Source organism: Nipponia nippon, unplaced genomic scaffold (genome assembly GCF_047370975.1).
Source record: "Nipponia nippon isolate SJK-2023a ecotype South Korea unplaced genomic scaffold, ASM4737097v1 scaffold_12, whole genome shotgun sequence".
NCBI lineage: Eukaryota > Metazoa > Chordata > Aves > Pelecaniformes > Threskiornithidae > Nipponia > Nipponia nippon.
Genome location: NW_028262313.1, coordinates 5,812,687 through 5,827,785, shown reverse-complemented (window position 1 = coordinate 5,827,785; position 15,099 = coordinate 5,812,687). Strand labels below are relative to the sequence as shown.

The window sequence follows — 15,099 nt, the reverse complement described above, 5'->3', positions numbered from 1 at the left end:
ATTCAAGCAAATATGGAGAACTGGTGAACCCAATTACTGTGATTCTCAGCACTTAATTTGTCATCTACGATGCAAAGCACATTGTAACAAATTATATTAAGGAAACAATTAACAATAGCCACGTGTATTCCCTTCCAAAAGAATATTTTTTTTTTAAATAGCTTTTCCTTAGAGAGTCTGGAGCATTTTCCTATTGTACAGAATTGTAAAAGTCTATCTGAAAGGCTTCCTTGGAAAAAAAACAAAACAAAACCCACCCAAACGAAACCAAATGCCCCCAAACCCCACACAAACCACATCTGGCAAGGGGGGGGGGGGGGGCAGAGGAAATCACAAGTCTCGCCCAGCAATACTGTCTGTTATTTTTGCCATTGTTTAAAATATCTATTCTGCTTTAATTAAACACACTAAAATGTCATTTAAATTAAGTGCAATTTAACCAAAAAATTAACAAAGATTACTTTGAAGATCAATTGGGAACAACGTGTTGATCTAAAAGAATTATAAAGAATTTATGACAACACAATACTTCTTACAAGTTATGTTATTGTCTTGCTTTCTAAAAATTATTTATACTTCTGTGACATTTACCTGTGATAGTATTTTTTATTTTCATCCATTTTTACTATTCATTTTTATCCACAAAAAGTTGTGATTTAAAGATGTTATAACAGCCTTTACATTTTAGTTGTATTGAAGAAGAATACAGGCAAGGCTAAATTCTTAAGTTACAGGGTCAGCGGTAGAATAGAATTTTTTACCGAACTGACTAAAACTTCCAAATTGAAAATATAAAACAATTAGACACAAGCATTACATTAAGCTTTAAAATGTTAAAATTTAGCAGGACTGTGTTGTAGACAATCAATTCCAAAAAGTTACATGAGCGTACCAATAAGACCAACATTTTCCAGTGACCTGTCCAGTGTTACAAATATATTTTTAAGGAGCAAATGGATTTGAAGCATAGCTGTGGTGAACAAGCATGTTTGCCATTTATGCAACTGAAGGATAATTTCAAGTACAAGCCATCCATATTTTCCCCTCATCTTCCAATTCTTTTTCCCAGAAATAAAATTGTTCATATACAATCAGTAATTTGACATAAGGGTCTTTTTCCCAGAAATAAAAGTGTTCATACGTAATCAGTAATTTGACATAAGGGTCAAATTCAAAAGAGAAGCTCATTTTCCCACCTGCAATTTCTCTAACGTTGAAGTGAACACCTTGCCAGAGTACGTACTACATATCATAGTTTGAAGCAATCCCTAAACGTGACTACAGATCTGAAGAACGTAAATACATAAACTAAAAGTTAGCCTAGCAAAATAAACATTTCTTAAGGATGAGGTTTTGCCTGTTTAAGTCACTAGCTGTAGGACCTGACCACTTGTATTGTTTTAGTATGAAGACCGGCCATCTTATCAACAGGTATATTCAGGAGGATTTTAAACATTTCATGATTACATTTTGGTGAACTGCAAGAGAGAAATCTTTTTAAGCTCTTGTAAGAAAAGACTAAGATGTGTGTACATTAATAGCAGGAATTGAGAAGGATACATAAGGAAAATTGAGAAGTTAAATAACAAGGGATTTTTGTTGTTGCTGTTAACAGTCACTTTGATAACAGTTTCTGTATGTAGTAAAAGCAATGTATTAAGTCTGTTTGCAACAGAAAATTAATAGAAACATTTTACTTCCCTCCACACACAACAAATAGAAAAAAAAGGGTTTCTCCTACTTACATATTTTAATACCAAGTTTTATTATGTTACAATCCAACTACTGATTCTACTACCCTTGTCTTGAATTACTTTGCAGTCATCAAGTCAAACAAACAAAAGATGCCAAACTCTTTTACCCTATTGATATTGAAGCAAAAAAACCCCCCAAAATTCTTGTAGCATACACAGTAAGGAGGTCAGCAACATAATCATAAAATGCTCTTTATATAGAGCTAGCACTGAGGATTTCTATATTATTAGAAAGTTGAAAGCAGGTGCAGTCATTAGTTATGAGGTTCACATGTTATAGCTTTTCAGTTTTTTTCCACCAGATGGCAGGTGAAAGTTTTGATTTCCATATACAAATATGTTATAGCAAATTATACTGGTACTACAGTTCTTATAAGTGGCCTCCCGAGTCATTTACACTAAATGTTTTGATTCACTCAGAGGCAGGTCATTGTAAAGTTTTGGCTTCTGAATTAGCGGTAACTTAAATTTCAAAATTAAAAAAAGCATCAACTAAAAGCTTAAATATGCTGAACCATTCAGATTACAATGTCTTGAAAAAATAAGGAGGAAAAACTAATATATACTAGGAAGTGATGTATTTCTGTACTGAACAATTTTAAGTACAGCCAAGAAGATCAGAACACACTGTAATTCTTTTCCTCTGTTATATTTACTTTCTTCTGGAATTGAATCAACTCTCTCAAGCTCATACTCCTTTTTTCTAATTGTTCTACATCTCTAATACAATTATTAACCTTAGGAACAAAGCCATCACAAGGAAATGCTCTGAAAATACCCATCCCTCCTGGTTAAATGAAATTAGAAATTCAATAAAACAAACCACAAGACCTGTTTTTGCAAAACCTTAAGTCCAGGGCCTCAACTCTGTAAAAATTAGTTTTCTCTGACCATGTGAAATGTCACTGGAGAAAAAAAAGGGTTCAACTTCTCTTTCTTCAGACTAGAAAGACCTTCTGGATAGTGCAGGATCAAACAGCTCAAAGAGTTTTCTTATAGCACATCAACATCAGTGTTTTAGTTTTGGATATCCCGGTTGCCCTCACTTACCATGCTGTAGTTCATCTCAAGGAGCAGACTCAAGACACAAGAGCTCTATACTTCTCAGATGAAGCTACACCAGGAGCACATCTTAGGTGCCCCTGCCACCAACAGACACTCAGCCTATGCAACCAGCCTAAACCCAGCGTGAAGTAAAATTCCTGAAAGACCTGTAGGCTGGGTGTTGGCTCACCAGTACCAGCTGTTTCACTCAACAGCTCCGCCTCACTTGTGCACAGCCCTAAGCAATTAACTTCTAGAGACTGAAGTAAGCCACAGGTTTTGTGGTTTAGCAATCATTACTAATTGTGCTGCCCATATTCAAGTAGCCAAGAAAACCCCCCCAAAACTCCCTGATATTATATACTTAGCCTTCCTAAAGAGAGAATACATGTTCATAACAAAAATGTCAGGGTTATGCTGAAATAAAGAACGTTTCGTGTTGCAGTGGGGCATCTAAATTATGGTAGCTTAGTCATTTTTACTGAATTTTATCTCAGTTCTCTACATCTTTTCCATATTTGGCCTTTATCTCCTCTATTCTACTACTTAAATATTTCAAAAAGAGAATTTACAAAAACTAGGACATAGAAGGGAAAATTACCAGGCTACTGAACCCTCAATCAAGTTCAGCAAGCTGGGTTTATTAGATTCTAGACACAAAACATTATCTGGAAACTGAATGATGATATTTATTAGAATTAAACATATTTGTAAAACAGATCTCAGCTATATCTAATATAGCTTAATTATAGTAATCCACACAGTGTATTTTTATCTCAATGAGAACAAATAGAATTACATTCAGAAATCCCTGTGCAACAGGACTCAAAAATACCTGTTATTTTTGTATGCTGGTTTATAATGTAAGCTATGTATTTGATAGTTTTATACATGCTATTATGTTCCTACCTACATCTCTCTTCCTAGAGCTCTGCCTTGAACTTCTGCAAAAGAGTAACATTACCTTAAAGGCAGTCTTCATCTGGCTAGACTTAACTAAACTATTAATGTTTAAGACCAGTTTATCTTTGAAATAATATTTTATCATTACATAGGATTTACATGAGCTATATAAAGTACCTTCACAAATATGCTATAGGTTAAATACGTAACAGGATAGTTCAGAATTTCAAGACAGATAATATAATGTTTTGACTTATCAGTTTTTGAATTGTAAGAAAATATTGCTGACCCTCATTTTTTTCCTCTCAAACAAAATCAGGAGAACCTGACATATGTTATTTAAAGGTCTTCCTTTCAGCTGGAGCTTGGACTGGATTAATCGGACTAAGCTGCTATACAATAGGCATCTTTTTCTATAAAACAAGGCAACCATATTTTTTTTCATCATCACTGCTCCTGTTTCAAAAAAACATATTTTTATAGGTCAGATTCAGTGAAAAAAATCAACACTAAAAGCATTAAAAAAACCCACCACACAAAAACCCAATTTACCGTTACATAAGGGTATGCGTGTCTACATACACAACTGGTATTACAGTGGTGCATGTGCATATAAGAGAGAGCTCCATTTCTGATGTCAGCAGACAACACTAGTGACATCAAATGGCACAGTTAAGCATAGATCAAATTAGGAAAGATGTAACTGAACACCATCATATCACTCATTGGTGAACTGGTCAAAACAAAACTTCTGTTACCATAGTTTTTAAACTCCGGCTGGGTCAAAACATCTCACTATCCTTCCTCACTAACACTGACTGAGAGAACACACAAAACTTTTCCACCTCAAGTAGTTTCTCACAAAATATTCAGCTAACGCAGTCCTAGTCCTTAGTAATAGTACCTGTGGCTTGGGCTCAGGGCATTTGATGACCATAAGGTCAAGACAAAGCCTCGTGACAAGTTTCCTCCTCTTACACAATGGGATTTCCTTTACGGTTAAACATCTCTCATCTGTGTGGGAGGCAAAGTACTCTTAGGGTGCTCCAGGACTGAGGAACTCCATCTCAGCCTGGGGAGACGAATCTTATTACCTTTTGTTCCAAGAACATTGCACATCCATTCATATTGACTTCCATAACAAACATACAGACACAATGTTATCTAGAAACAAATAAACTCTACTCTAGCTATTGTATCTCTCTGAGAAAGAATGACAAAACAAAGTTCTTCCGGATTGTCGCTCTGCTTCATACACTCCTATCAGGTGTAGTGTTGAGCAGAGTGAAGAAAGAATGTATACACCATAATATAACCTATCATCCATATGCAATTGATTTGTGAGGAAAAAATGTTTTTGAAACAGTACCAAATATGCCAAAACAAATTAATCTTTGATAACGTCTGCACTCCCCCTTCTGCCCACATACACAAGCTATCCCACAAAATAACATTTAAGACAGCTGCTTTGCAGAGTCTGAAGAGGCCCATTCAGTTGTCCACTTTGCCACACACTGCAAACACCTGCCTATCTCACATTTGTTCCAATAGCTGAAAAAATGGGATGCAGATCTTGTTTACCACTGCAAGTAACTCCCTAGTACTCAGTTCGATCCATCACTGATCAAACTATTTGAGTAGTAAGAAGTGAATGAGCAGTTCAGACTAAGAAAAAGCATCTTGCTTACCTCCTGAAGAAAGAACGTAAGCAGCTAGAAGAAATGGGAGGTAAACAGCAGGCAACAGAGCAGTGCAACTTTTCATTGCATCTTACAGAAAACTTCTATATATTTAGCACTCTGTTGATGTCTATCATAGTGATCTTTCCCTGAAGCCTTCTTTACCCCCTAAATCTAATCTAAATCAATATGACTCTATAATCAAAACAATAAAGAATAAGCACAAAATGACTGAAAAGCAAAGGAGCGTCTTTCCTAAAACACCACAGTTGCATACCTCAGTGGCCAAATAGGCAATTCTGTGCCTGTTGAATGTATGGACTAAATTGCTGCTTTGATAGTTCTCATTCCCAAATTAGAATGATTAAGGAATCCATTACACTGAGCATTAATGCTCTGGTAACAGTTTAAGTCACAATCCCTCCTGTCTCCATGTAGGAAGAAAAAGTAAAAAGTCATGCTACCTCAATATTAAATAAATAGATGAATGAACCCACTTGATATTCTTTTTATGAAGAAAAAAATGACACCATAATCCACTAATTCTTTTAATGTCTCATTTTGCACTCATAAAGTAACCCCAACCTAGGCTGACCTAGAGTAACTTTAAAAAAAAAACCAACTTCTAGTATGTCCTGTTGAAGTCTTTCAATACTCTGGCTAAATAATGGAACATCTTGAAATGAGAACACAGTTTGAATTTTATTCATTTATTTGGTATGTAATTGGCACCTTCAAACACAAACTTCATCCCTGCTACAAAAAGTTTACCACCTGAGCGAGGCAACACACCTCAAAAGCTGCCAAATGAGATGGTTCAATCTCAAAATGAAGAAAATATATCAATAACTGCACACATTGTAATCACACTCACATCTGACTCTGGTGAAATAAAGCTGAAGAAGGAACTGGCAGAAAGGCATGACTGGTCTTTTGCCAGGCCACATTCCCAGCAAAGTCAAAAGTGGTCAGGAAGGTGGACTACTGCAATGAAATACAGGCAGCAAGAAGAAATGGGAGCTGAGGGGAAAGGAAGGCAGAATATTACAATTTTAAGGACAAACAGATTGATTTCAAACCAAAAGGGAACTGGCATAAAGGTCTGAAAATTTTGATTGGAACAGAGCAGCTCCCCTGAATTGCTGTTTTCCTGTTTTACATCTGCAGCCTAATGTCTGCCATTTCTGTGCAGCTGTGCGGTGCAAAGGGTGAACATAATAAGCTTTTCTCTAACACAGAGGGGATCAAGGTCCTTCTGCTACTCTCAGCCCCAGAATATAGCGATAGCTCTGGCTCAGATGAATGGGGAAGCACGGATGCAGCCCCTAAGGGAACTCACACACATGGCTCTGCGTGGTTCTGGTACCTGAATCTCTCCTCAGTAGCTGTTATTTGGGGCTATGTGATGCAGCTGGCTTTCGAATAAGTGTGCAACGAATTTAAAAATTATGGTTCAGCTTTTTTGTTTAAGAGAAAGCCACATTCCTAATAAAGGAATCGGTCACATAGGAAGCTCTGGTAGGATTAGAGTTAAGGTGATAATGGAATTAGAATTAAAACCTGTAGTATTACAATGATACTTTGTTAAGTGCAGAAAGCAGGCCTTTTTGAATCAAAGAGAATATATTTTATTTAAAGAAATGTTCTTACAGTTTTCAAAAGAGCTGAAAGAAAACAGCTTTCTCTTTCAGTTTTAAATAATGCAGTTTAGGAGATAGGCATTTTTTATCAAAAAGAATAAAAATTTCTTTTTGATAAGAGAAGCATTTAGAAATTGTTTCTGTAAACATGTCTCACTACAGATTGAAGCCAAATCTGATGAAAATATTTGCCAGGTCCAGCAACAGCCAGCCTACTTTTTATATTGATCAGATCTGGAATTTAATGCCTTTAATCATTGTTCTAGAAAAGGGTGTCAGCTCACAAGCTACCTGCACAATTTCCATTTTTTGTTAGCCAGCTTCCTACTCTTTAGACTTAAAGAACTAATTACAGCAAGCATAACACTTGTACTTACTCTGGCTAAAGATAAGATTTTATTTGGTTGCAATGAACAAATGTCAAGGAAGGTAAGAACATTTATGACCAGTTGCATGGTCTCTGTGTTAAGCCACATAGATTAAGTCGGGCATTTTGACATATCACAGCTCTGTCTGTCAAAACCAAACCAACCTCATTCTGTGGAAGTGAACAGAAAGAAGCACACTGCAACCTCAGAATGACACAGTAGGGAAGGTTCACCAGCATGCTGAAGAGATTCTGAGAATTGCACCCTGAAAATTCAGCTTTAAGTCAGTAATACGTATAAGCTGTATCAGCTGTGGTAAGAAAAACAAAGGTATACTTTGTGGTGAAACATCTGACTTTTCCAAACTAGATACTTCACATCTCTGAGAAGTACCTGATGAGACGGAGATGTTGAAAAGTGCAAGTCAAGAAAGGCAGGTGTCTCCCTCATCTGGATCTACAGAAGACAAACAACCATTTAGTAATGAATAAGTTGTATTATTCACTGGGTTGAAATGGAAATTTGGTAGAGTACCAGAGAGAATGCAAGAGTTAACTTCATTTTGAAGTCTGCAAAAAACTGAAAACAAGGAACTGAGTGGGAAAGTAAAAACTGCTGAGTAAGTTAAAGACAGAAACACCTACTTTTCTAAGTTTTTTTTCTAAACCATCTAAAGTAGAAGACTGATGCTTGATTTCTGTATCAGTCACTCATAATTATAGACACTTTCACTCCATACAAATTAAAAAGATATTCTCATAAACTAATATTAGAGGCCAAGAAGAAAATATGAAGTGGGAGAGACAAAATATTTCCTCAGTGATACTGATAGCAAGCAACATACTCTCCTGGACATGTAGTATATACTACAGAAAGTTACAGTACCTTTCTTCTGTCAGTATAATACAGAACAATTACTCTGGTAATATTCCATAAAAATAAAAACGCCATAGCTAGTTGATCACTAAAGTTAACGTGGATTTAATAGTAGTGTTGTAAATCTTAAGGAACAGAATGGACGTACACGACTCTCTTAAATGGTACAAGCACAGTTCAGAAGAGGAAGAAAACCAAAACCAAAACACATGAAGCTTAATTTTTTGCAGGCTTTTGGTAGAAGTTTTTGATCCAAAATCAGCATTTGGGCATCTCTTTTCTGAATCATAACCAAATCATAATGATCATAAATCAGAGGGAAGTGCTGCTTTGAAAGAATCTGCCTCATGTTAAGATTTTATATTTAAAAAATAATAATCTGTACTCTTCTCTATACAACCAGAGCCAATATTCATTGAGTGTCACTAGGCTGAAACTTAACCTTGTATGGATTGAAACAAAATACATAACATTAGATTTTATTTTGGAATACAGAAAAGTACTAAGGAAAATTCATGAGTAATCAGAAAGCCAAAGGGATGACATTAATAAGAATAAATGTGAAAAATCCCATAATTTATCTCATAACAACTGAATGCATTGTTAATCAGTGACTTTTGTTACAAGGACAAAGGAAAATGAGAGCATCCCCCCCAAACTAAGATCTCTATTCAGACTGCAGACAACCCAGTTCTCAAAAGCTGTCTGAATCTGTGAATTTGATTTCAGTACTCTCTAGAAAAGCACACTGTACAATCTGTTATGCCTCACAATCCTGGCAAATGTAGTGCATTTTTGTCCATGTTATGGAAAATTATTGCCATAAAGATATCAGAGAAGATCATTAAATACATACATATACTTTAAGACATTGGTATGGCTAGCTCAAACTAAAAATTATTCTTTGGGTGACTCAGAATTTCCCGTACCCTCAGAGGGCACATTCATGTTAACAGATTCAAGGGGCTCATTTGTGCAGGCAATTCTAGATGTTTTATTTGGTTGTTTTAAACAATGAATCTGGAATTCTTCCCATACTACATTTCTGCTCCTCCAATATACAGCTTAGTAGAATTTATAAACAATTGGAGGTACGTGAAGATTGTCCATTGCAAATACAGAAGTCACTGGAATTTCAGCTGCTTATACCAGCTCTTAATTTGCCCTAGTTTTGCGCATTAAAGATCGCTGGGTGTGGCACCTGAAAAAAGCTGCCTAGAAGATCAGCTCCTTGTGACCCACTTTTCATTTACCCATCTGCTACCCTAGTGTATGGTACGTGGTGACATCACTGCATTTGTTTTAGAAAGGATAAAATGTATAAGAAAATGCATTTTCTTACTGCTTTCCCATTTTCTCAGAACCTTCATTAGCATTCCTCCTTCAAGCTACTAGTGTGTCATTTCATACGAATGGAGCCGTACTTGGTCCAACACTCAGTTGTTGGAAAGTAATTAGACCCCAAGTGCACTCAAATAGTTTCCAGGCTACCAGCTGGATAAAATGTTCATTTCTTCTTTGGTAGATATTTGGCCTCTGATTTAGCTCTTTTCTCTCTTAAAAATCAAAAGAGAGAACATATTAGCAGAGGAGAAGAGAGGAAGAGACCAAGTAATTCAGTGTGATGTAGACTTCATGGTAACTCAAACTTATAATGATATATGAAATGGAAGAGTTAGTACAGCATATCTGTCAGGCTCTGTAACACAGGTGGGTTCACTTCCTCAAGATTTCTCTCTCCCTTTTTTTTTCTCCCTTCTTCATCAGCATATTAATGGTCTTCATCATCATTCTTTGGAAGTGTGACACATATCACATTTCCCATCCTTCTGAGCATATGGTCTGGAGCTATTCAATAGCTGCAATATGATGATTCCGGGCTGCTGAGCGCAACTGATTGGCACATTAAACTGCTGGGAGACTCTTATCTGGGGCAGACAGGATTCTTTTCAGTGCAGTCCTAAGGGGCCCTCAGTAATGAAAAATAGTAATTCTAAGTCTTTTCCACCTGTCTGTTACCAGGCATTTTAAAATGGAGTTTCAATAGTTTTTCTTTCCCCATAACCCTTATTAAAGCAAATCAAGTGTAAGCCAGAAGAACTTGGAGAGTTTCACTAGAGACCCTGCAGTTACCAATTTAAGAATAGGTTTTTCAAAGCTTATTTAGCCTTGCTTTTAACGCTGTAAAGCAACCTAGTGTACAAAAAACGTTATTACAAATAGGTATCAAGTTAACTAAATAAATACAGGAGTATGATGTTTCGTTTATAATAAAAAAAAGTCTCTTATTTTAAAAGAGATTTTTCCCTTTATTATTGAATCAATAAAGACTAAAGAAAAAAATAATTTCTTTTGCATATAAGCAAGAGTAGGGAAGTCAAAATCTAATTGAAGATATAAAATTTATCAGATATAAAGAAATTCCTTCAGCTACTGCAGCCTCCTCTTAACTGTGATTATAGTGATAAGCACACATTCTCTTGCTGGGAAAAACAATGAATCAAGTATTTGCTTCCCATCCCCATTTCTTCAGCAAAAGGGAAAAAATCAGCTTCCAGACTCGTGACTCCTTGCAAAGTAAGGGAAGGATTTTCTGAGAACAGTGATTGCCTGAAGAATTACTGTAGGAATTGGATACCAGTATCATCATCTAAGGACAGAGCTTTTGTGGCTGACATAGTAGCAATTTAAATGGTTTACATGTAGTGCCTTTTAACGCAATAAGATAATGCTTCACTTTCTTTCATCTATAAAACTAGAAAAACTGATTCTTTTCACCTCAGTGTAAGTTTTATTATGTTTAGATTCTTAAACAGTGGCCGTCTTGTTCCCTTCCAGGAGATAATGTTAAATCCTGAACAGATATAAGGACGTACAGGACTTTGTAGCAGATATACCTTCTGCAGTAGTGCCCAAAACTAGATAAATGGAGCATCACTAAGAAGTCTTGGAAATATTCTCAACAGCTTTAAATTTTTTATGCATACAGTTTTTGTACTTATGTTTTAAACTGTGGTAACCTTTCTTGCACTGGATGCCTCACATCTCTAAATTCTAAATAATAGTTTCTGGAAGTTTATGGATTTGCCACTCTCTGTCATGGTATTGCAGCTTAGAAATTATGGATACAGAAAGGATTTTATTCCATAGGAGTCAGCCATTCATACTACACAAAATGTTGGAAATTAGAGGAGAAGCGATCACTTTATTTTAAGGCTGCCAGAAAGAAATCACATGAAAACCTGCTTATTTTCACATAAAGAGTAATAGTTACATGATATGCTTGTCTTCATGCCTCACATAAAAACTTTGTTAACATTTGCATTCTTCATGGACTAACAATTTTTTAGACTTAGTTTCCAATCTTTATGTGTTAAAAGTCTTATTTTACTGCAGCAACACTGTACGGTGAGGTTCTGGCAATGTTATTTGCGTTCAGATTGGTAAAACTGAATTCTTTTCAATGGTGATATATTAAAGCAGTTGGATGCACTAATGTTTATACAACTCTCCTGCTGGATATTTGCAAGACCTCTTATTTTCATGTTTATCTATAAAAGATAAAATCACTTATTTGGAGAACTTTATGAGTGGATTCTTGCAGAGTAATCTGCTGTGGGAGACAGAGCTGTGGATCTCAGAAGGACAACAGCCTGACAAGGAATATCTTAGATACACAGTTGTACGTAAAATAATTTTTACCCATTTTACAGTTGTTCATGTTTCTTCTATACATGCTTCTCTGCAATATAAGAAAGAGTCAAGAAGGAGTTACTAGCAGTGCAGTGGCCAGCAGTAAGTATGATAATAATTTGAAGTGGACTGAATGGAAGCTTTCACATACTGGGCACAAAATGTACTTTTTTGGGGCTCTTGGGGAAGAAACAGCAGTTATGGAATTCTATTAGACATGTTCTACTACTATTAGACATTTAGTACTGCTGTAACTTGGTAGGCAAGCCTTATACAGCTATGTATAAATTAAATTAATAGTTTACTGAATTTATAACATGCCTCTCATGTTTAGCCAGCTATTGTGTCCTACTCTAAATTTGGAGAAAACAGCAGTACAGGTCAGAATTTGAGAGTGTTTTGTTTCTTCTGCACAAGGGCAGATGTTACATCACCAGTATGATATACTTTTTTCAAGCATAATAATACAAAATCAGGAGTGCCTATGATAATCCCAAGTGTACAAGACTTGGAATATCTGTGGTATGCACTAAATTTTTCAAGAAGCCTAAGCTGAATGCTTTCTCTCCTGACTGACTCTTGAGGGTTGCTGAATTGTATTTAAAAGTAAATAAAAGACCTGTTTTATTAAAAAGTTTTGCTGACAGAGTTGTAAAATTAGCATTATTGATTTTAATACATTTAATAAAACAATGGTATCGAAAATCAGGAGCAAAACACAAAACATTCTCTTTTTTCTTCTTATGTGTTGAGGAATACATTTTCATGAAGAAAGTTGTACATTATGAACTTCTTTATTTAATGAATCAAATGTTTAATTAATTATAGGATATGTTGTAATTTGGGGAGGAACTTAAAGAAAAGGAGAGCATGATGAAGGAAAAAGTCCTAATCTTTTTTGGCTTCTTCCCACTCAAATTTCAGAGATGTGCTCCTTTTCCCACCTTGACTATGTATCATGTTCCCTGAATGACTTTAGAAGGTATTCTTCCTCGAGTCAAACAGTCTGTCATTAGCACAAAGTAATCCTTACTATAATGGTCTTTAATTGCCTTTAATTATTTTATATCTGAATTACCGTACACTGCAGGACATTTAAAGCCATAATAATAAAATATCTTATTACAGTGGCTTATTGAAGTACTACTGGGCTTTGACTTCTGGGAATCATTCTCAAGTCCAACAGTGATTGTAAATCATTCTGATCTCTACTGTGTAAGTCAATGGGGATATTGCATAAGAAACTGAACTAGTAAACTTTAAAACATGAATTCTTACTAGAACCAAAGGCACTAATTTCCTTCACTCACCCTACTTGGGTTAGGCTAAAGCTCCAGAAGCAAGGCAAACATCAACTATGGCACAAAATCAATGCTTTCTTTTCTCCTAAATATACAGTATTTGTGACCCATAAAATCCCTGAAGCTAGCCCAGTAAGACAAACACTGCTGTATAGTTATTAATGCTGCTTATACGCATGCCATATCCTAAAATCACCCCCTAAAATTTGTGCTTTCAATCTGGGAAAGTTTTAGGGCAAGGTTATTTCTTGAAAGGCAAAGATCAAAGGCAGCCTATCCTCAGCAAGATTTGAGATACCAAAATGGTCATTAGAAAAGATGTTTAACATGTTTGCTAAAAGCAAGTAAGTTTTTTAAAAAGAAGTCAACTATATTAGCAACAGAGGGTGATTTTAAAAGTATCCAATACTAACATCAGCAAAGCAGTTAAACAAACTCTGAACAATGACAATATTTTCTAAGGGACTGTGAGCAAGGTGCACAGGAGACACAGGACTGCCATCATGCAGACATGGTTTTGCTATACAGTCAGCACCTCATCAATATATTCTTAATAATCCTATTAGTCTGCTGTACAACCTTGTGCATGCCTCCTCTCCGTGCCAAAACGTCAACACCTAAAAAATGCAGGCAGCAGTGCTTCAGCTATGCATGAGTATGAGTGGCTTGTGGTTATCTGGTGTCCGGACTGAGAAACAAGGATTATCTTCAAAGGACACAAAGTAACCAAAACATGAGATGCTGTTATTTGTTTATTATGCAGTACATACTGCACCTTCTGTTCCCAAGGCCTGGGTGTGCTGAACACCATGTAACTGCATACAGGAGAAAGCTGTAGTCCAAGACTTGGACTACCCCAGTCTAGCTGCAACACAACAACAGCAGAGATGGGGAAAATGGTTCTGATTTGTGTCATGGATAGATGCCAAATTACATCAGCTTTCCATGGGCTTTGCTTTTTTAAGCCATCATTAAGGCTTTGAGTCCATACAGACTTAAGCAACCCACTCTGACTGGGGCAGCAGGACTAGGCAACAGGCAGCACTATGACATCACAAAGCTAAAGCCAGCCCCACCACTACCCTCACCACCCCACTGCTCCCCTCCATTTTTTTTTTTTTTCCATTTTTTGTTAGCAAGCTTACCCATTGCAAGACACATCACACTTCCAAATGACACATCAGAACTAGTTTTAACCTGAAGAAAGTCAAAGTGCTCTCCCATAAGGTAACAAATTAATCTAAAGTACAGCAAAAGCTAAAGACAGTGTTTTACAGGAACTTCACTGGAAAACAAGACAGACATGGGAATCTCAAGACAGAGTACTAGACATAATATCAAATAACTGACCAGCGGTTTCAAATCTTCAGACGGTATTTGTAGTGACACTACAGAAAATAAGTCAATAAAACATTCTGATTTCAAAGCATTTTTATGCATCTTGAAGGAATTTACTAAACTTTTGCCTTACTCATCCTTGTGAACATTCTTTTCCTGTCATCAGATACCTAAGGCAGATGTCAAACAACTGCAACCCTCTCCATCACAGAGTAGTTTTACCATCAAATCTTTTCTGTTCAGATGTAACACAGGCATTCTGTCAATAATGTGTCACAAAATGTGCCTTCAGCAAGCCCAGTCTTTTCATTTTATTGTATTTTATTTTGTCTTTCATTAATACCGTGTATTAAAAATCACTTATGGAGAAGACAAGCAAACATAGACTTTGCTCTTTGGAAGAAGAAATGTTTGTTAAATTTGTTGGCATATGCCTACCAAACCAGCACAGCTGAGACTGATAAATATGAATTTGATTATCATTCAAATTATAACTTGTCCAT

General features: G+C 36.0%; 1 protein-coding gene across 1 annotated transcript in view; it reads right to left on the bottom strand.

The window, feature by feature from the left end:
- The window catches only part of TENM1 (teneurin transmembrane protein 1), a 634,570-nt gene extending 631,633 nt beyond the window's left edge, over positions 1-2,937 (bottom strand). Inside the window, exon 1 of the mRNA XM_087748549.1 lies at positions 2,805-2,937. The gene's annotated coding sequence lies outside the window, so the exon portion shown is untranslated. The remainder of the gene's footprint in view (positions 1-2,804) is intronic.
- Positions 2,938-15,099: the final 12,162 nt, after the last annotated feature.